General features: G+C 39.3%; 1 protein-coding gene across 1 annotated transcript in view; it reads right to left on the bottom strand.

Moving 5' to 3' along the window:
* The window catches only part of LOC114253606 (solute carrier family 41 member 1), a 154,306-nt gene that overhangs the window by 110,499 nt on the left and 21,387 nt on the right, over nt 1-22,420 (bottom strand). The window lies entirely within an intron of this gene.

Below are 22,420 nucleotides of genomic sequence, written 5' to 3' on the forward strand. Positions count from 1 at the left end.
TGAGTGGATCTGAAACTCATTTCAAATCACAGTTAAAACACCAGTGAGAAATAGCATTAGATGTTCGGAGCGTTAAAAAATAAATAAAATAAATCTGAGTTTAAACCAGCGTTTTAATCAGTCTTTAATTTTTTCGATTTGTTTGTGTAGATAAATCATGATAGCATTCCGCTGATAGAACGTAGCCACTTACAGAATCAGACGAGGTAAGATTCGAAAAGGCACTTCAAAAAACAGGTTATCTTGGAAATCTATTTAAGTGTTTTTCAACAAAAACTACTTTAGACAATGGCAATACGTGTGCAATAACAGCGTAGGTTATCAGACTTCGTGATAATCAAATCGAGACATCAACCTGTATGTTCTAAAACAGAACCACCTAATTTCTTCTCGTGCTTGCCGTAAAAGACTATTAAAGAATTCAGCAAAGAATTGTCATCAGCGTTCTCTGAAGACCAGCGTACTGCGATCGTCAACCAGCATTTACCGGCAGAGCGTACAATAAGCCCACACGGGTGGCTAACACCAACACCGCCTTGCCCAATTCTAAAAACTAATTGCCCTCTAACCTTCCACTAACTTTCCGGTTCATGATATTTTTTGCCTCGTCAGATTGCTTGATATAAAACGATATTTAAGTCATGTCTGCGACTGGTGGAAATTTAGGGAGTAAGCAGCTAAATAATAATTATGATATCTTTATTATGGTAGTGCACATCGTGTGAAGTGATAATTTTTGGTAGCCTAATTAATGTCGCTTACGCCATTACAGATGATCGTCTACCGATCAGCGCCTACAATCCAATCACTGTTATTGGTGGTAGGATTTCTTGTGAGTCCGTACGGGTAGGTACCACCACCCTGCCTATTTCTGCGGTGAAGCAGTAATGCGTTTCAGTTTGAAGGGTGGGGCAGCCGTAATAACTATACTAAGACCTTATAATTTATATCTCAAGGTGAGTGGCGCATTTACGTTGTGGATGTCTATGGGCTCCAGTAGCCGCTTAACACCTACGCTATGACATGTCCTTCTTCAAATGAGGCTTGTGGAGAGTATTAAACGGTAGGCAGCGGCTTGGCTCTGCCCCTGGCATTGCTGAAGTCCATGGGCGACGGTAACCACTCACCATCAGGTGGGCCGTATACTCGTCTGCCTACAAGGGCAATAAAAAAAAAACCAGTTGAGCTGTGAGCTCGTCTGCCCAACTAAGAAAAAAAAAGCATCGATCTAGTAGATGATTGTAATTAAAATTTTAATAAAATGATGCGCTGAGTCAGTGACCTCGAGTGAACGCAATTAGTAATCAATCGCCTCTTGTATGCGTGTTACATAGCCGCTTCGCAAAGCATGAACAAACAAACAGTAATTATTTTTGTGTTCAGAGCTCTTAGTGGATATATTTAGCTTTCTGTTAACGTTCGGGTTGTATTTTCAATTACCGTTCCGGTTTCGGGAACTTACTTTATCAGCATTTGTTATCTGGTTACTTCATGCACTAACTTGATACAAACTATTCAAGTCGCTCCGAATATAAAACAAAAAATAGGAATTAATATTACATAACATTTTTTTAAGGGTTTGATTAGATTAAGTTTGAATTTTTTATTAAAGCAACCAATAAATAAAAAGAGGTGTTGTGTCGTGGGACACCGAATAGGAACGAGGTTCCTTATTATAAAAATATTAATTTTATTTTAAGTTCTATTCGAGGTATAAAGAAAAAAAAAGACGTGTGGCACTCGGAGACTGCCGCGGTAAAGCTATTGCATAGCATTTTTTATCAACTTATGCAATTATAAATCGACAATAATAATTTAATATTAAAACAACAATAAAATAAGATCCGGCGAGAAACTCAGTGGGCTAACTTTCAATGAATCTGCTACATTGTGAGTATTCCATTTTGACCGCGCACTCACTAGAGGGCGCTACATGGGATAGAGACACGCCTTTGGATGCTAGTTCTAACTCTCATTCGCCCAGAATCAACGGTTTAGCTAGTTTATTTTTAATGCCACTCCAATCACTGAATGAATAGTAGGAGTAGTAATAAAATTCTTCGACTAAGCGATAGAAAATGGTACGCCCAACGCATTGCAATGTGATATAATTTTCTATTTTACAATTCCGTTTGTCGCGGATAGATGGCGCTTGACGCAAAAGCTGAATCGCGCTATCGTTGTGTTACCCACGAAATTATATCACATATTTTGATAGTACATAGATCGGTACTTAGATTTCTTACTTTAAACACTACATAAGCGCAACGTGTGAATGTGTTGAACGCGAGCTACATAGTAGGCGTAGTGAGGGGTGGAAGGTTTTTTTCGTTACGGATTTTCACGATTCCGCTCTCAAGGCCCGCTATAAAATCTATGCAATAGTTTAATAAAAATGGAGGTTTCGCAAGAACCAACGGTCATTCGGTAACGTGCGAACTTATTGTGGTACATTTCATTCACGGTTGTTTGCTTAAAAGTTAGTATTGCGCAAAAGAATGCTCTGAGATCGTGGTCAATGAATGATAAAAAAAAGTTAAGTCGTACACTGTGTGCATTACTAATAAAAAATCTTACGTTACGGACGATTTTTCCCGGTTAGGGTACCCCTCCGCATCATCCTGTACGGAACTTCGTTCCAAAAATATCTTTACAGTAGCATAACATTATATGTATGAGCCAATGGAAATTTACTTAAATACGAACTTTTTTCACGAGCGTTTTAATAAAGCCTGGTCCAAAATTCGCGTATTTTTTTTTTTTTGTTCCTCATTGTAAACATCCTTAGTGACTGCTGAATTATATTTAACTGATCGGCATGAGTCATATGTATTGAACTCGAAAATATCATTTCATTTTCTGTACATGAGCTCATAGCTCAACTGAAGCTTAGTCGAAGGATATGACAACACCATTGGAGATAAAAATTACCTGATTGCTCGCGTCAAACACATACACAATGATGCTATGATGCATGATTCATTTCTAACTGGTGGTAGGATGTCTTGTGAGTGCGCACGGATAGGTATCACTACCCTGCCTATTTCTGCCGTGTAGCAGTAATGCGTTTCGGTTTGAAAGGTGGAGCAGCCGTTGTAACTATACTTGAGACCTTAGAACTTGTATCTCAAGGTGGGCGGCGCTTTTACGTTGTAGATGTCTATGGGCTCCGGTAGCCATTAACATTAGGTGGATCGTGAGCTCGTCCATCTATCGAAGCAATAAAAACGGACGGTGCGGACTCACAAGAGGTCCTACCACCAGTGAAATCGGCCCATTTTGCGACACATATACGAGAATTATGTACATGCGTGAATAGTGCTCGGACTAAGCCCCGACTTCGACGGGCTTCTACTAGTCCCTTTCTTATCTGACAATTGTGATAATATCATCTGTATATTCTTCGAAATAATTTATCGTATTATTCATTTTCTTGTATCCATATCGCATAAACCATCCAATGTGACTTTTACGCGACAGTTTCGGCGAATTTAATTATTTTTTTTAGACATTAATTCAGTATTGGCATTTATTGATCCTTAGAATCGGTTTTATAGGGATCCTTAGCAAGATAACAAATAAATGGTACTCAAAATTGTCCTGCACATCTGTCCGTGAGGATTTTGGTCGTTTTTCTCTAGGAGAGTAATAATTAACTGTCTGCCTCGGGGGTTAAGTTACTTAGGGCACGACTATTTCGAATTTGAATTTGTTTTTACATAGCTTTTATATTTTAATGGCTTTTATGTTTTATATAGCTAAAAAAGTTTTTTTTTGTTATGATATTCTTTCTTGTTGTAAAGTTTAAGTGGCTCTCCTTTAAAATTTAAAAAAATTAGCTTAAACCTTTTCGCCCCTCGATATTACGATTGCCCAATAGCATTTACTGGTGTTATAGGACCAGGACATGTAGATAGTAGTAGGTACTACCACACCGTCTTTACGATTGAGGTTTCCGATCTCAAGCTTATATTACCGTAAGAGATTACGGTGGACGTTCAGGTGGCTTCATTAATGAATTATGTGTTACATTATTTCCTATATTATTTTTATTGTTTAAATACGTGGAAGAGCTCACAGCCCAGCTGGTGTTAAGTGGTTACTGGAGCCCATAGACTTATACAACGTAAATGCGCCACCCACCTTGAGACATAAGATCTAAGGTCTCAGTAAAGTTACAACGGCTGCCCTAACCTTCAAATCGAAACGCATTACTGCTTCACGGCAGAAATAGGCAGGGTACCTACCCGCGCGGACTCACAAGGTGTCCTACCACCAGTAAAAAATGTGGAAGGCACATTACACGGGCTGGGCCACCAATGCTAATCTACTACCTAAAAAAGTGCTCCTATTTCGGGTTAGACAGATCATAACTAAGCGTATCTTGAGCGTAGTTTAGTAACGTAAAGAATATAGAGAAGAAGTGCACAATGCTAATATTTTTTAAAAATAATGCATAAAAGATACATTAAATCAATAAAGAAAACATTACACACACTATATACCATGTATTTGACGCACACACGCATGCATACTATAGGTATTTATTGTCAAACTTTTGTTCTTGACGTCTGTTGTCAAATTGAGAATACATTAAATATTGTTTGTCTTTGTTAATATATTATAAAGAGGAAAGATTTGTTTGTTTGTTTGTTTCGAATAGGCTCCGAAACTACTGGACCGATTTGAAAAATTCTTTTTCCATTAGAAGCCGACATTGTCCCTGATGAACATAGGCTACTTTTTTTTATTTATTTTTTATTTTATTTTTTTGGTTTCATGTGTGTTTTAATGTTTCCGAAGCGAAGCGAGGGCGGGTCGCTAGTCCCTAATAAAAAATAAAAAATAGATTATATCTCTCTATACCAGCCTTACCCAAAGTAGGCGATAACGCCCCCTTGTGGGCATTGCAGGCCTAAAGGGGGGCGGTAAGAGACCCAGAAAAAATTGGGGACGTTGTGTTATGTAGAGCGCTGTGTGGGAGGCGGTTTGTAATTTCATCTAGGAGTAATTTCATCTCTTTGACACCGACTGAGCTCTCGCTATAGTGGTTTTTAAGTAGGTAAAAAAAGGGGCGCTAAAAAATTATTTATTCTCAAAATGGGCAGTAGGCAAAATAAGTTTGGGAACCCCTGGTGTATACAATGCTTTTCTATGCAAGTGCAATAATGAGAAGCAATTGAAAAAAAAGATAGATAAACACATTTCACATGAAATAAATTACAAATAGGTATGTACATATTTAACGTCGTTATCTTGCTAGTACCTTGTACGATAAATTGTTGCTACCTTTGTCATACATGAATAGCCATGTATGCTACTCCACAATTATTATCATCATAACATATTGAATGCAATGTCAGTCTGTGTGTCGCGTATATACTCGAATATCATTCGATATTTAATCACATCTTTTTTTTATTTTTTATTGCTTAGATAGTTGGACGAGCTCACAGCCCACCTGGTATTAAGTGATCACTGGAGCCCATAGACATCTACAACGTTAATACGCCACCCACCTCGAGATATAAGTTCTAAGGTCTCAGTATAGTTACAACGGCTGCCCCACCCTTCAAACCGAAACGAATTACTGTTTCACGGCACCCATCGTTCTCCAAGCATTCATTCAGAATTATCGGGTGCCCTTAGTGGATTTGTTGAGGCCCAAAACTCGATGCATAGGATAGCCGTTGCAGTGACAGCGACCGAAGCCGTATGCTCATGCTAGTTAACAAATCACGGCTCTTGATTAGCGATCTCAGATAGTGTACTCATAAATCATTATTAACATAATTTGACAAGCTGATTACATGATGTCCACGTGACCGATTGTAAATACAATTTGACAGCAACTTTTACAATGCATTATAATAATATAATAATCCGGTATACTAATAGTAATTATTCATATTTATATTAATCGTAATGCTAACAAATTAATCTATGGATTTGTCTATTTTTTTTCACTCATAAAATAAAGAACAAATCCGCGTGAAATTTGGCTTTGTGTGTGTCACACACACACACAACCCTAGATTTAGACGAGGATAAAATTCTTACTTCAAATAAAAAAAAAAATTACTATTTAAATTTCGTAGTTTCATTGTTTGATCGTGACACAAGAAATTTAATATTATACTAATTTTGATGGTATTTTGTTTATTTAAAAGCCGATTGCCATTCTTTAAGCTGACATATTTTTTAATTCGCTACAGAGTTAGCAGAGTCATTTAATTGATAATATTTGTTTATGTATGTTTTTATATGTATATATTTATGATATGTATGTGTATTTATTTAAGTACCAGTATTTGTATCTATAAATATTATGTATGTTATATATACACATATGTTTAAGTAATATCACCTTCACACTACACGTCCTACCAAGGTTCATCTCTGCACTCCCCTAAGGTAGGCTGTTAGAGAATGCCTATGGCATAAGTCCGCCTTTATACTTTCTAGTATATGAAGTTATAAATAAATAAATAGCTTAACTAGGTATATCAAGAACACAAACTAACAGATGTCGAACTGCCATTTGATTGAACTAAATCACGGTCACTCTCATGTAAATGAAAATACCTATCAAATGACACCGGTCAACACCAAATTTAACTTTGATTGCAAAGCTTTATGCTTTTAGCGCGAGATTGTGCACTGAAGTATGAAACCTTCTATGAGATTGTGTCATTACAGGCTCGTTGCCATCTTGGTATAATATTGCGGGAATGATTGAAGAACCAATCGAATTTGAATCGTGTGATAAAAATCAAACCCGCAAACTTATAATTCGCGCGTATATAGTCCGCACGGGTAGGTACCACCGCCCTGCCTATTTCTGCCGTGAAGCAGTAATGCGTTTCGGTTTGAAGGGCGGGGCAGCCGTTGTAACTATATACTGAGACTTTAGAACTTGTATCTCAAGGTGGGTGGCGCGTCTACGTTGTAGATGTCTATGGGCTCCAGTAACCACTTAACACCAGGTGGGCTGTGAGCTCGTCCACCCATCGAAGCAATAAATAAAAAAATCTTAGCAATCAAAGAAAAGTCACAAAACAAAGTTTTATCGAATCGCTAAATTCTTGACTTCTCTAACTGATAAAATAAAAACTATCGCCTTTCAAGAAAATATTACGCGTTAAGTAGGAGTTATCAGTGAAATAGAATTATATAAACATCTGATCAGATATTTTGTCGCATGTACCTAATGGTACCTAATCGAATGGACGTAAGATAACTATTTTTATCTTCAGGTACGTAACATTTCTTCTATTCGCATTAAAAGTGTACAATTTCCAAAAATATTCGAAATTGAGTTTTACTGGTGGTAGGACCTCTTGTGAGTCCGCGCGGGTTGGTACCACCACCGCCCTGCCTATTTCTGCCGTGAAGCAGTAATGCGTTTCGGTTTGAAGGGTGCGGCAGCCGTTGTAACTTACTTGAGACCTTAGAACTTATATCTCAAGGTGAGTGGCGCATTTACGTTGTGGATGTCAATGGGCTCCAGTAACCACTTAACACCAGGTGGGCTGTGAGCTCGTTCACCCATCTAAGCAATAAAAATAAAAAAAATATGCGGAATCATTTGGTATCACCAGCATTTTTCTCATAAATACTGTCAAAAGAGCGTAGTTTAGTTTTGTGTTTTTTTTTAGTTTACCTATGTTTTGACTAATATTAACAAAATTAATACATAATTTTATCTTATTTTAAAAGACAGATAATGTAACTGGAAAAAAATAAAAAAAATAATGTTGCAAAGATGATAAATATTAAAAATGTCACATGTTTTAAACAATTTAAACCTTTAAAACACTCTCCTACAAAATTAGTAATTTTGAGATTATACAGTTTTGATGCGAGAAGACGACTGTATGTGTGTGATTGAATGTCTTTTTCGACAATTATTTGTCCAATTTTCCAAAAATTGGTACCCGCCTGCGAAATTCAATCACCGTTGCATCGCTAAATACGAATGCACCGGGCGTCTTATCCTTTACCACGATAACTACAAATATTATGAATAATATTATGATTTTATGAAAGATAATGACAATCTGTCGGACCTTGCCCTCTACGAGTTGGTCGCCGACATTGTAATACTCTGAATTTAGCTATTATCGATATTATACTACGATTTCCTTGTCCTCTGCATTTCGTTTTTCGAAATGCGATTGAAATCTACGCTGCCTTAGAAATTAACCGATAATAAAAAGTTCAGATACGATATCACATATCTTTCGATCACAAACGATAATATCTCCAGCTCCTCACCAGGAGATATAGCATCCGATTCGATAACTTCCAACTGTTGATGTTGCTCATTCTAAGCTCATGAGATTCCTGTCTTCATTTACGTGCTCCTACCTAAATTCTTACTTTTTATTTAAAACTAGGTGACCCGGCGAACTTTGTTCCACCTTAAAGACAATAAATGAGCCGACTTTTGATTTTATCAAGGTCAATTTTTTATTTGGATAATTAATGTAAATTAAAAAAGCAAGTATTTTAATGATACTTTATTGGCCATGTATTTTAGTTGTTATTATTATATTTTCTTGTTCTTCTTCAGTCCTTTCACTCGCAATGTTTCGAACCCTAGTTGCATTACGGCTTCATCGGGAAATATTTGATCGTGATGATCGCGGCATGGCTTTCTTAATGATTACCTATCTCGGCACAATAAGCTAATAAAAACTCGAAACAAACACATCAACCGGTCAACTTCAAAATTCTACTATAATTAACCATAGACTACATTACGTTTAGCTGTCAGTTGCGTTATTTTATACCACATTTTATGTCACGTCCCACGGGAACGTGATAAAAAGTATCCTATGTCCTTCTCCTGGTTCTAAGCAACCTCCCAACAAATTTTCAGCCAAATCCGTTCAGCCGTTCTCGAGTTATAAATAGTGTAACTAACACGACTTTCTTTTATATATATATGTCGTGGATAACGACTTTTAGTTGTCGTGGATAACGACTTTTAGTAATATTAAGACGGTGGTTTTGATTATTATTTTAAATGATGAAATGTTGTTTTGATAAATATCACAAAATGAAGGGTAGACTCCGTAACGCCACAGTATAAAATGGCGGTACGTGGACAGAGTCGTGGCATTCGTGTCAGACAGTGATTCCGTCCGTCTCAGCAGTGAGTCTCTGACAGTCAGTCAGTAAGTCAGTCAGTCGGTCTGTCGGTATGTGCAACGAAACTGTCGGTTTATCCTGTCATTGTGAAAGTTGTGTGTGTTGAGTTTCAATAATTATTATTGAAAAGTTTTATTGACTAAACTGAGTTCAATCGAATACGAGTGATGACGAAACTACCGCTCAGCCATCCCTGACCAGTGCCAACATATAGATTATGGTAATCGCAGAACCTGTCATTGGATAGAAAGTACTTGATTGACAGGGAGAGTCTCATATAAAGTGATGCATTGGATTAAATGTCAAGATTACAAAATAAATAATCATAAAATGTTCTCGAATATGAGGCACTAAATAGTTGATTCTGTCTAACTATTACATTACCATCATTAAAGTACAAAAAAGGAAAAAAAGGGTGCGTGTACTTATGTACGCGCGTAAGAAGTTATACTTTATTTTTATTAAATTGATTTATTTTTATTTATTTAAAATTTATTCAATTTGAAAAAAATTAATTAAACAACATCCTCAAACACGCATATTGGACATCCCTTATCTTGACATCGTATAAATTCGGTAATTCTTACTACGGTTCGGAAAGTTCACCTGTGGCTATATTCAGACTCGCCAAGTTACGTCGGTCGTACTGTAATGAGCGATTTAGTGGGCAACTTCATTCTGTTAATTTTGTGTCACGGTGCGCGCGCATCGTAAAATTTCACTCTCATCAATTTTTCATAACGCGCCCAAAGAAGTATAACTTAAAAAAAAAATTGTTTAAAAATCTAAAAAAACACACACTTTTGTAACTAGCGGAACTGAAAAGTAGAAAATAATAAAAACTATAAAAAAACAAAAAACAAAATAGCATTAGACGGGTACAAGAGCTCACGACGTGAGCATGGCGTGAGCACGACTATGTAACCCATGAGGTTGCGGTCTCAATCTCAACACATATGGTGCCAACCCGGTCCGGCTTACAATACTTCTCACTGCAGCCTATTAAAATATTTCTCAGGTTAGTAATTCACTAGTAGTATCGTAGTGCTAATATTAGTCCATGAGGGAAGAAATTTGATTCAATTTTTTTTTTTATTGCTTAGATGGGTGGACGAGCTCACAGCCCACCTTGTGTTAAGTGGTCATTGAAGCCCATAGACATCTACGACGTAAATGCGCCACTCACCTCAAGATCTAAATTCTAAGGTCTCAAGTAGAGTTACAACGGCTGCCCCACACTTCAATCCGAAACGCATTACTGCTTCACGGCAGAAATAGGCAGGGTGGTGGTACTTACCCGCGCGGACTCACAAGAGGTCCTACCGCCAGTAATTACGCCAATTATAATTTTGCGGGTTTCATTTTTATTACACGACGTTATTCCTTCACTGTGGAAGTCAATCGTGAACATTTCTCAAGTACGTATTTCATTAGAAAAATTAGTACCCACCTGCGGGATTCGAACACCGTTGCATCGCTATATACGAACGCATCGGACGTCTTATCCGTTAGGCCACGACGACTTTTGAATGACGTTTCTGATCCGGTGGTAGATTCTGCTCTTGCTAGAGTTAGTGTTAGCAACGTCGTCAGGTTTGAGCTCCGTGAGCTCACCTACTAATTCGGTGTATCCAAAATAACCCCATGAGGCTACTAGAAAAGGTAGAAAAAAAAACTTCTTATGTGCCCCAGTGTGGTCAGAGCGCGGAGGGCCCAATCTCGGCGGTCCGTGCTGGAGTCATGGTCCAGGTGGCTGGCCGATCCTTCGGCTGGTCGTAGGACCGTCGAGGCGATTCGCCCGATTCTTGTGGATTGGGTGAATCGTGACAGAGGACGCCTCACTTTCCGGCTCACGCAGGTGCTCACTGGGCATGGTTGCTTCGGTGAGTTCCTGCACCGGATCGGAGCCGAGCCGACGGCAGAGTGTTACCATTGTGGTTGCGACTTGGACACGGCGGAGCACACACTCGTTGCCTGCCCCGCATGGGAGGGGTGGCGCCGTGTCCTCGTCGCAAAAATAGGAAACGACTTGTCGTTGCCGAGTGTTGTGCTATCGATGCTCGGCAACGACGAGTCGTGGAAGGCGATGCTCGACTTCTGCGAGTGCACCATCTCGCAGAAGGAGGCGGCGGGGCGCGTGAGAGACGCACAAGCCCGCCGCCGTCGAGCGGGGGCCAGGGAGGCGGATCTCGCCCTAGCCCTGGCCCTCTAAGTGTTTCGGGTCCCCCTCATATGTTGGTCTGGGGCCCGGCGAAGGGGGCCTAAGAAGACGACGTGCAAGCTGCTCTGCACGCGTTTTACGCAAGAGCATCCGGGTGATGGAAGGCCGGCTATCCTCGACCCACGCTGGTTCTGACCCAGCGGGGTATTTCGTAGGATAACCTATTCAAACCGGCGCCATCTAGGCGGGCTTCGGACAGCCTGCCGACCGAGAGGGCTGGTGGTCGTGGCGCCGACGATCGCTGGCCCGGCGTCCCGAGGGGGAGGGTGATGGGAAAGATGTGCTCCGCACTAAACGCTTCACTCTCCTCCCCTTGCCTTTTCATGAGTTCTGTCTCATGCGAGGGTTGGACGTTGGTTGTTGAGCGACAGGAGGTTTTAGTCGGTTCGACTCCGACATGCCCCACCCTCCATCCCCAGTGGAGGGTGGTGGTTATGAAGTCGTCATGGCCTAAAGGATAAGACGTCGGTGCATTCGTATGACGCGATGCACCGGTGTTCGAATCCGGCAGGCGGGTACCAATTTTTCTAATGAAATATGTACTTAACAAATGTTCACGATTGACTTCCACGGTGAAGGAATAACATCGTGTAATAAAAACCAAACCCGCAAAATTATAATTTGCGTAATCACTGGTGGTAGGACCTCTTGGGAGTCCGCACGGGTAGGTACCACCACCCCGCCTATTTCCGCCGTGAAGCAGTAATGCGTTTCGGTTCGAAGGGTGGGGTAGCCGTTGTAACTATAGTGAGACCTTAGAACTTATATCTCGAGGTGGGTGGCTCATTTACGTTGTAGATGTCTATGGGCTCCAGTAACCACTTAACATCAGGTGGGCTGTGAGCTCGTCCACACAGCTAAGCAATAAAAAAAAATATATATATATTCGTAGTGGCGCTTATAATAAAGCCAAAATATCGGGAACCCGTGGAATGTGAAAGAGTTTTAAGAAGCTTTTTTTTATTGCTTAGATTAGTGGACGAGCTCACAGCCCACCTGGTTTTAAGTGATTACTGGAGCGCAACCTTCAAACCGAAACTCATTACTGCTTCACGGCAGAAATAGGCAGGTACCTACCCGCGCGGACTCACAAGAGGTCCTACCACCAGCTGATTTAACATTATACTCTTGTATATCCTATAAATGTGTTACACTAACTCAATTACAATTTTGCACGATCCGACGAGAGCACAGTACACGTGAAAAGAAATTTCTAACTTGGTTATTTAGATAAGTGGTGGTGGTATTCTTTCTCCTCTTCTGTTTTCTGTATTTATAAACTCTGTCACTAGGCTTATATCTTCTAAATTCCACCTCTACGCAGACGATCTCCAGCTATATCGCCACTTCTCGGAGCCTGAAGTTGAATCGGCTATTGCTGCGATGAACAATGATCTGAAGTCTATCAGTGAATGGGCAAAAGCCTACGGTCTGCACATTAATCCGGGAAAATCACAGGCTATCATTATAGGGGGTAAACAACTGCGCAGTAGACTCAGCGATCCTATACTCCCCCCAATTTATTTGGATGGGACTCAAATAACTCTAACCGATTCAGTTAAAAACCTGGGTGTTATTGTAGATCGACATCTTTCGTGGAGTTCTCACGTTGCTGAGATTAGTAGGAAGGTGCACTTTGCCTTGCACTCGTTGAGATGTCTGCAGGGCTTCTTACCTCAGCATACAAAAATATCTCTCGTCCAAGCTCTCATTCTACCCATAATTGATTACGCCGATGCCTGCTACTTGGATGCCACTGAGGAGCTCTCAAACAAGCTTGAGAGGATGCAAAATCTATGTATCCGTTTTATATACAATCTCAGAAAATTCGATCATATTTCTCATTTTCGCAAAGAACTTAAATGGCTCCCTATACGCCTTCGTAGGAATACTCGAATATTATGTCTCCTATTCAATATCCTACATAAGCCCACTTCTCCCTTATATTTACGTGAGCGATTCTCTTTCATTCGTTCTCCTGATGCTCCCTGCAGGTCCAACCAACGTTCTGTTTTGTTATTCCCTTCCCACAAAACCAATTTCTATTCTCACTCCTTTACTGTGCACGCGGTCAGACTGTGGAATTCGTTGCCGGCTGACATCCGAGTTTGCAAGTCTGTTTCTGTTTTTAAATACAAGGTCAAACAATTTTATCTCTCATCAACCGAATGATCATGGTTCTATACTCTTCGTATATACGAGTGTTACTGTGTTACTTATAATATTTGCTATGTGTATGTGCTATAATTCTCATGTTGTATTTGTTATTTTAGTTATGTGTTATTTGTTCTACACACACTTATCACTTTTTATTATTATTCTCATTATCCTCTCGCAGGTCTGCTGGAAGAGATTTCTCAAAGAAATAAGCAGTGCCTTTGTACATAATTTTCCTATTACTCTGTACTGTGTCTTGTTTTCTGTGTGTACATAAATAAATAAATAATAAGTGAGCGGGCAGTCGTGCGTCGTGTTCAACCCTTTTCATTCGACGCGTCATATGATTCTCCATTATGTTTAATTCCAAAAATGATTCGGAAATGTATGATTTCGAGCATCATCCCAATAGAACCTATTTGTTTGGTAGTAACAGCCTAAAGAGCACAACCACAAGGCTTCGAAAGCATTAGTGTATTTGTTATAGTATGTGTGAAAGTGTCTATCCCACTGTACCTACATACATTGTTATTTTTTTAATGTGTTGGTCAGTTATTGTAATGCCATTATTTCGTAACGATCGAAATTTAAATTGCATTTTTCAATTTTATTTTAATTTGTAATTATTATTTTTATTGCTTCTTCCTTCAATTTTTGCCTTACCCACCATACAGTTTGTTTTTAGTTTTCAATCATATGCAAATTAATAATTAATGTAATCACTGATTTGCGGTGCATTGGTTGTGTACTTAGTGTTTTAATTTATAATCATCATTATTGTTATTGTTATTAATATTATATATAAACTACTATTTTTAATAACAACATCATTTTTGTAATAATGCATAGCTAAGCACTGACGTCTGATCATGTCGTCAGATAGGCGTCTGACACCTAGTCTGTCAAATTGACATTGATGCAGCTTAGTGAATCACAGAGTAAATATTAATGTAACTTAATTTGCATTCCATTTTACTCAAAGTTCTAAGTTTTCTTTTGTTTTTTTTTATTCTAATATTTTCTTGCTTTATTTTGTACATATCATTGTTGTTATAGTTTGTTATAATTTTTTTTTTTTTTGTTTTGATTTTGTGTGCTGAAAATAATCTGTATTGTTATTTTTATTGTTATTTTTATTATGTATACGGTGTGTATTGGCTGGCGGGTGGTGCAGAGATATCAGCTTTTTGTTTTTTGTTTTTGAACTCATTGCATTTGCTTTAAGTTATCAATAACTTTTATAAAATTTGTTTTCTATATAGGATAATAGTATATATATTTAAATTGTGCATTGTATTTGTATTGCATTGATTAATTTATGAGTAATTCATGTGACGACCTTTATCTTTCTGCCAATGAATCTCTTTCTCCTGTTTCTTCGTTAAATGAGGATAGTTTTTGTTCAGTAACTGGTACTCTTGGTGACTGTGTACGACGATGTTTTAGCAAAAATTCGGGCCTACTAAATTTATGTCACATTAATGCGCAAAGTGTGCCCAGTCATTATAGTGAAATTCTGGAAAGTTTTGATAATACTGACGTTCATGCTGTGCTGATATCCGAGAGCTGGCTAAAGCCTCATCTTCTTTCCACTAGTTATCCTCTTCCTGGTTTCGATTTGATTCGGAATGATCGTGTTGATAGGAGAGGCGGCGGCGTTGCTATCTACCTTCGCAGTGTTTTTTCTTATAAAATCCTCGACTGTTCTCCACCAAACTGTTCAACCTCTGCTGAGTTTCTTTTTTTGGAAGTTTCCGTTAAGGGAGTTAAATTAGTGCTGGGTGTTGTTTATTGTCCTCCCACTGTAGATTACTTCTCCAGTCTCGAACCAATTCTGGAATCCTTAGGCTCAAAATATTCACATCACGTCATTATGGGTGATTTCAACACCGACCTTGCAGTTCATTCACCTCGATCCTGTAAACTCTTGGCTATCGTCGAATCTGCTAATCTTCAAGTCCTGCCTCTACAAGCCACTCATTGGAACAGTGATGGGAATGACACCTGGCTTGATCTAATTCTTACTTCCTCTCCCACCCTTATATCATCTCATGGTCAATATCCCGCACCTGGCTTCTCTCATCATGACCTCATTTTCCTCTCTTACTCCTTAAGTCCTCCGAAGTCCCAACCTAGGCTTATGAGCATACGTAGTTTCAAACGCTTAAATTTAGATCAGTTGCAAAAGGATGCGTCAGAATTAAAATGGGATGATTTCATGGCTACACCTTCTGTAGATGATAAAGTGCGTATTTTTAATGAAACTATCCTTAACTTGTATGATATCCATGCGCCTGTTAGGAAGGTGAAGATGAAGCGTCCTCCAGCTCCATGGATAACGAGAGGTGTGCGTATGTGTATGCGGCGTAGAGATAGAGCTTTTCGTAAATTCCGGAGGGACCGATGCGATGACAATTGGGCTTCTTATAAAATTGCGAGAAACCGGTGTAACCAGGTGATACGAAATGCTAAACGCCGCTACTTTCTACATAATATATCGTCTTCTTCAGTTGCTAATATCTGGAAGTTCCTCGGAACTCTAGGTATTGGCAAACAACGTCAATACAGCTTTCAGTCGGCAATTGGACTGGATGATATCAATGTGCACTTTACTACAAGTATCCCGTTGGATCACCAGTCTACGCGCCGTACTGTGGAGTTTCTGGAAGGACTATCCCCTCCAAATATCGACCCCTTTAAATTTTCCACGGTATCTATGGGTGAGATCAAAAAGATAATCCTCTCTATAAGATCCAATGCTGTGGGTCACGACGGAGTGAGCCGCCGGATGATAGTGCTGATTCTCGATTGTCTTCTTCCATCGTTACAACATTTAATCAATTCATCTTTGTCCTCTGGTACTTTTCCTGTACAGTGGCGCAAAGCATTTGTGATTCCCTTACCCAAAGTCTCTAATCCGACTCTTCCTACTCATTTCCGTCCCATATCGATTCTCCCTTTTCTGTCCAAGGTGTTGGAGGCCTGTGTACATAGCCAACTGTCCCAGTTTGTTCATAAGTATGGTTTAATAAACTCTCTACAGTCTGGCTTCAGACCAGGCCACAGCACCATCTCCGCTCTCCTCAAAGTGACAGGCGATGTTAGGGCTGGAATGGAGGATACTAAAGTCACATTGTTGGCTTTGGTCGACTTCTCTAATGCCTTTAATACCGTCAGTCACGAAATCCTTTTATCTATCCTGTCCTATCTTATGATTTCGCCTGAGGTGCTGAAATGGTTTACATCATATCTTCGAGGGCGCCAGCAATCGGTCCGCATTGATGAGTCTTCGTCTTCATGGCGTGATCTAGATACTGGTGTCCCTCAAGGCGGAATTCTCTCCCCTTTGCTTTTCTCTCTATTTATCAATCTCATAACTCAGTCCCTTCAGTGTTCGTATCACCTGTACGCTGACGACCTACAGCTGTACTCGCAGGCTACTGTGGACTGTGTGTCTGAAGCGGTTCGCAGAGTGAATGGGGATCTAGAGGCTATATGCGATTGGTCTGGTAGATTTGGTTTGACGGTCAATCCAACCAAATGTCAGGCGATTATTATTGGTAGTCCCCGTTTGTTGGGACGATTAGATTTTAGCTCACTCCCACCCGTAACTTATAATGGAGCAATTATACCTTTGAGCCCATCAGTCAAAAACCTTGGACTGTATATGGATTCTAGACTTGATTGGGCGGTACAGGTGTTGAATGTTAGTCGGAAGGTTACTGGATCTCTGCGTGCCCTTTATCGCTTCAAGAACTTTCTCCCTTTCAAGATAAAGTTGATGCTTGTTCAAGCTTTAATCCTGCCCATAATTGACTATGGCGATGTATGCTATCTTGACCTGAATGCAGACCTTTTGAACAAACTCGACCGCCTTCTCAACAACTGCATTCGTTTCATTTTTAATCTTCGCAAGTATGACCACGTGTCTACTTACCGCTCCGAAATAAATTTTCTTCCTATACGCGAGCGCCGCAATATACATGCTCTTACTGCGCTTCATTCTATACTAACATGCCCAACTCCTCCCTCCTATCTGACTCAGTACTTTAAATATTTACATTCTTCGCACGATAAGGACTTGCGTTCCTCTAATAATTTACTCCTTCACTGTCCCACGCACAACTCTAGTTTAGTCCGTTCGTCTTTCGTAGTTCAATCTGTTCAACTTTGGAATTCACTTCCTCTTAATGTTAGGATGATCATTGATCGCCTAACTTTCAAAATAAAGGTACGCCAACTTTTTCTGGAGAAACTTAAAAACTTAACAATTTGACTTGCAATGTGTGTTCTGTGCAATATACTATTTTCTTGTACTGTATGTATATGTATATGTGGTTCTATTTCTTTGTTATATTTTTAAGTTGTGTTTAAGTGTGTATATGAATATGTATGTGAATATGTGAGTATATGATAGAGATTATATATAGATATATGTGTAAATTTTATATTATTATCATGATATAAAATTGTGTACGTTGTTTGTGTGATTATATATATATATATATGTCGGCGCAAATATGACTATTCACCTACTGATCATCAACTAATTACTCTGTGATAAGAAATTGATGTTAAACAGTTCCTTTTATTGTAATTTCAATACTTTAAAACGTGTTTGAAAAACGTGTAAACCCGCTCACGTGTTTGAAAAACGTGTAAACACGCTCACGTGTTTAAAACGTGTCAACACGCTCACGGGTACGAAGCCCCATAAATACGGCCGTGCTGTCTAGCACTGACTGATTCGTGTCCGAGCCGTTGTACTGTACGGATATCTCTGTAACGTTGTTATGCTTCTCGTGCAATATACGAAGTTCTCGTGAAGTTTTGTTTCGGAAACCCAAACATGAGTCATTCGTCAAGAAAGTGATGACCGTGACGTCAGCGGTGCTGACGTCACACTTTTTACAAACATTACGGACGTCCCTACTCCGTCATCAGAAGCGGGATCACACGCCGCCTCCGCTCAGCAACAACCTGGTGACCAGATAACCGTATCGGCGGATAATGACTACCCTCCAGCATCAGCCGATAAGCCTGTACCGTCTGCTTCACAAATCGGCATGGTCGAGCGACGGAATCACCAATCAACTGATCAATGAATACAAAAGATAAGTTTTTATTTTTGATTACTAAAATTTCACCACAAAATTCATCTGAAGACCATGATATCCTTACACAACGAACAACACCTTACACATTCTTATCCCACCTTCAATAAATCTACGAGAACCTCCGAGAAATCTACGAGAACCTCCGAGAAATCTACGAAAACCTCCGAGAACCCTACAATAAAATCGCATTAATAGTCTCAAACTTACATAGTTACAAGTAACGCAAGTATAACAGATGCGCTACTCAGAGAAACTTTTTATTCCTGCAGATCAATGGGAATCAAAGAAAACCTACGAGAATCAACGAGGCTGGTGCACAGCGCGCACCGCCCAAGTGGGATCACATGCCGCCTCCGCTGAGCAACAACCTGGAGACCAGATAACCGTATCGGCGGAAGAAGACTACCCACCAGCATCAGCCGATGAACCTGTACCATCTGCTTCACAAACCAGGATGGTCGAACAACAAAATCAACAATCGGCATAAGGATAAGTTTTTATTTTTGATTAATAAAATTACGCCACCACATGAGTACCACAGTGTACGCCACCACATGAGTACCACAGTGTACGCCCACTACATAAGTACCACAGTGTACGCCCACTACATAAGTACCACAGTGTACGCCCACTGCATAAGTACCACAGTGTACGTCCACTACATAAGTACCACAGTGTACGTCCACTACATAAGTACCACAGTGTACGTCCACTATATAAGTACCACAGTGTACGTCCACTATATAAGTACCACAGTGTACGTCCACTACATAAGTACCACAGTGTGCGTCCACTACATAAGTACCACAGTGTACGTCCACTACATAGTACCACAGTGTACGTCCACTACATAGTACCACAGTGTACGTTCACTACATAAGTACCACAGTGTACGTCACAATATAAAACTACACAAAATAAGTTACTTTCAAAGTAACATAAAAAGGTACACAGATACCAATCTCAGAAACAGACATTTCATTGTTTCAGATGGACTCCAAGAACTCTCTGGTGATACACCATACATGGGCGGCTGGTGCAGAGCGCGCACCGCCTGTCAGTATGGCCGTGTCGGCGCAAATATGACTATTCACCTACTGATCATCAACTAATTACTCTGTGATAAGAAATTGATGTTAAACAGTTCCTTTTATTGTAATTTCAATACTTTAAAACGTGTTTGAAAAACGTGTAAACCCGCTCACGTGTTTGAAAAACGTGTAAACACGCTCACGTGTTTAAAACGTGTCAACACGCTCACGGGTACGAAGCCCCATAAATACGGCCGTGCTGTCTAGCACTGACTGATTCGTGTCCGAGCCGTTGTACTGTACGGATATCTCTGTAACGTTGTTATGCTTCTCGTGCAATATACGAAGTTCTCGTGAAGTTTTGTTTCGGAAACCCAAACATGAGTCATTCGTCAAGAAAGTGATGACCGTGACGTCAGCGGTGCTGACGTCACACTTTTTACAAACATTACGGACGTCCCTACTCCGTCATATATATATATACCGTGTATGTGTTTATATATTGTATAATGTAGTTTGGTTGTTTCACATTAAGTTATGCACCTACCACAAGATTCTCTACACCACCCTTGGTTGACTGGTAGAGAATGCCTCAGGCATTAAGTCCGCCATTGTACTTATGTGCATTAAGTTGAATAAATAAAATAAAAAAATAAAGAAAATATGGATTGTGTCAAATATGATACGATAAGATACGATAAGAGATTTGACACCTGATAGTGAAGAAAAACACTTGTTTTATCAATCGTGCAAATTAAGATTATATCTTAATCGGTAGCAAAAAATCAAGTTGTCGAATTATGTGTTGCTAAGGTTCAATTTTAACTGAGAATCAGTATCTATATATTAATACGTGAAGCAAAAACTTTGTATCCCTTTTTACGAAAATTGCGCGGACGGAGGATTATGAAACTTCTCACACTTATAGAGAATATAGAGAAGGAGTGCACAATGCTAATTTTTTTTAATATAATGCATAAAAGATACAATAAATCAATAAAAAAAACATTACACACACTACAATGTATTTGACACAACACATACATAAAAATAGACACTTTATTTACTGTCAATTTGAAAACTTTTGTTATTGTTTAAAGTCTGGTCGAATTGAAAATAGTTTAATATTGTTTGTCTTTCATATTATTGATCTATAGTGCAGTTTTGGCGAATACTGTGGATTATATTATCGAAAAATAATAGTGTTTGACAATAGAACCATAATAATGTTTAAACTTACAATTTCAATTAATTATAGTCGAATCTCGACTACTGCGGGGCCACTAGTACTTATAAACAGGCAAAGACAAAATACATGGTTCGGTACCTCCTTTTTTCAACCGATTATCATTTTTATTTTGTTTCATAGCTACTGACGAGATTTGGTGTTAATCATGAAAAAATTACCTATCGAATATTTTGGAAATTCCAAAACGTATTGCTAATACACATAATAATTTAAATAATTTGAATCGTGGCCTAAAAGATAAGACGCCCGGTGCATTCGTATTGAGCGATACGACTGTGCCAGTGTTCGAATCCAGCAGGCAGGTAATTTTTTTCTAATGAAATAAGTACTTAACAAATGTCCACAAATGACTCCTACGGAGAAAGAATAACATCGTGCAATAATGAAATGAAACCCTTCTTTTTTGCTTAATTGCTGCGTAGGTAGGAAGGACCTCTTGTGAGTCCGCGCGAGTAGGTACCACCGCCCTGCCTATTTCTGCCGTGAAGCCTACGAATAAATAATAAGCGTGAAGCAGTAATGCGTTTCGGTTTGAAGGGTGGGGCAGCCGTTGTAACTATACTTGAGACCTTAGAACTTGTATCTCAAGGTGGGTGGCGCATTTAGGTTGTAGATGTCTATGAGCTCCAGTAACCACTTAACACCAGGTGGGCTGTGAGCTCGACAACCATATAAGCAATAAATAAATAAAAGGATCGCCCGGGCGCCGTTATAGTGTAAAGCTGAGAATTAGGACCCACGTCTGAAGGTGTTTGGCTAAATTCACGTTGTAGATGTATATGGGCTCCGTCCAGCTATCGAAGCAATAAATAAATAAAAAACAATACAATATTTGCTTGTCGATAACAAAGACATTCGCTCGATGGAACATAATATTTGCCTTCGGAAATAATACCTACGTCTTTTCGTTATGATAAATACATTAGTTGTTTATCGTTAGTCAGATAATGAAGACACAGAATAAAGGCGGTGATTAGCAATGGCAAGGTTGTCAGCCCGAGGGCATACATACCCTTTGCGAAATACTGTGAATGCCTACTTGAGTTGAGATATTAAAAAAAACTCTCCTCGCACTCTTTGTTAGGATCTCCAAATTATAATAATACTTAACGCAATATCTCTCTATAACCAACAGTAGATAGCTTCTTCCCTCCGATATATCCGAGCCTCTTGATACGTTTCGTTCTACCACAAATTACTTAAAACTTATATTGAAACGGGAGTAAGCACGATTTGTATGAGCGTTCTATCTTTAGTAGGCTATCCGTCCTCCCGACGATAGATAGACAGATCCGATAGGAGCTGCTATCCGTCGATAGGCTATTGGAACGCAAGTAAGGACAAAAGAATAGATTTGTCTATCTTTAGTAACCGAAACTAGGGATAGATAGGTTATTGAAAACGGCCGTTAGTAAACTATCTTTGTTTTCTGTTCGAATCAAAGCTGAAGCTATTTACAGAAATCCTGAATATTCCAACTGGTTTATTA

This window comes from Bombyx mandarina, chromosome A1, assembly GCF_030267445.1.
Source record: "Bombyx mandarina strain Sakado chromosome A1, ASM3026744v2".
Lineage (NCBI taxonomy): Eukaryota > Metazoa > Arthropoda > Insecta > Lepidoptera > Bombycidae > Bombyx > Bombyx mandarina.